The sequence below is a fragment of the Temnothorax curvispinosus genome, unplaced genomic scaffold, assembly GCF_003070985.1.
Source record: "Temnothorax curvispinosus isolate PA1 unplaced genomic scaffold, ASM307098v1 QBEX01018483.1, whole genome shotgun sequence".
NCBI lineage: Eukaryota > Metazoa > Arthropoda > Insecta > Hymenoptera > Formicidae > Temnothorax > Temnothorax curvispinosus.
The window spans coordinates 1-1,718 of NW_020228263.1; the positions used below are offsets into that span (position 1 = coordinate 1).

Below are 1,718 nucleotides of genomic sequence, written 5' to 3' on the forward strand. Positions count from 1 at the left end.
TCAACGGTGGCTCTTGATTTCCGATCATAATAGTTACTATAAAATCTCCCGTTTACGCGGAGGAATTATCGTATCGTAAGTTACTACAGAAGTAACGTTTGCGTAAATAGGTTATAAAAATAACACGATGTTATATATGCGGGTTGCCGTGAATATATATATATATATGTGTGTGTGTGTGTGTGTGTGATTTCTGCCTAGTGCTCTGAATGTCATCTAGTCATACATATCAAGAATTTTCGATGGGCTTCTTCAGAAGAGAGGATATGAAGAAAATCCTAATGCATGATGACAATACTACAAAGATGCTAAGGCTAGATGCCACGAAATGTGCATGTACCGTCGGTCACGCGGAATGCAAGAGAAAATCCGCCGTTAAATTGAGCAAACATTCACGAATCCTGATACCCACAAGTAATTTCTTACAATCTTATGATCCTGATTATCTCATAATTTGTATTTTTGTACGTGTATTTTATGCTTTGATAGAAGGAACGTGAAAAAGAGCAGGAAAAGGAAAGAGCACTAGCGGCGAAGCAGACAGAAAAGAACAAACAGAAGAAACAAATTCAAGCTTTGTCTTTTAATCTGGACGAAGACGAAGATGAAGCTGAGATGTCTTCTGACGAAGACAATGCCGAAAAATCCCCGCAGTCAGAAAATGTGCAATCTGATAGCCCTGCGATTAAGAAGATTTAGAAAAATCCAGATGTAGATACATGTTTTTTGCCAGTAGGGAAGGGACGAGGAGGAAAATAAACTTAGGAAAGAATTGAGACAAGAATGGGCTAGAAAGCAGAACGCGTTGAAGGAAGATGAAATTGAGATCACAGTCAGTTATTGGGATGGATCTGACCATCGTCGGAGTGTTATAATGAAGAAAGGTGAAAGAAAGGTGTCTCAGTGGTTTAGAGAACGTTTAAGTTATTAAAATACTCCAGTGTCATTTTTGGAGTAACGTTGGCATGATATATAATGTTCTGCTGCATAAATTAAATTTTTACATACAGGTAATTCTATCTATTAGGTTCTTCAGAGATGTTTAGAAGTTCTGAGGCCCGAATTCAGCGAGCTTAAAACAGTAATGACAGATCAGTTAATGTATGTCAAGGAGAATCTTATATTACCGCACCATTATACGTTTTACTGCAACTGTAACTGATTTTATTGTAACTAAGGTAAATGTACTAAATGATAAAACTTATGAAGCAATATCACAATGTTAGCATGTTATTTTAATGTATGTAATATTGCGATTAGGCACGAGGAAAGAGCGGGCCTCTGTTCACATTTGACGTTCACGATGATATTCGTATTATGCACGATGCTTCTGTCGAAACCGAGGAATCACATGTCGGAAAAGTTTTTCTTAGTTATTTATTATTAAAAGAATATTTTGCATAATTCTTTTTTATGTTATTTTTTTATTTTTCTCATTAGATCATGGTACGAGAAAAACAAACACATTTTTCCAGCGAGTAGATGGGAACCTTTTGATCCAACGAAAAGTTACGACAAGTATACAATGTCGGATAAAAATAGGAAGAAAGCTAAAATCTGATCTTAGATTCAACGAATTGTCCAATTTTGTTTAAAGGATTCAGATTCAAGGACTGTAAATATTATAACCAGATAAATAACTTTGTTTCATCGTACAATTGATTCATTATAAAACAGCTGATTATATATATATATATATATATATATATATATATATA

At 34.6% G+C, this 1,718-nt stretch overlaps 1 pseudogene; it reads left to right on the forward strand.

The window, feature by feature from the left end:
* Nucleotides 1-489: 489 nt before the first annotated feature.
* Nucleotides 490-1,372, forward strand: LOC112468456 (annotated as a pseudogene).
* Nucleotides 1,373-1,718: the final 346 nt, after the last annotated feature.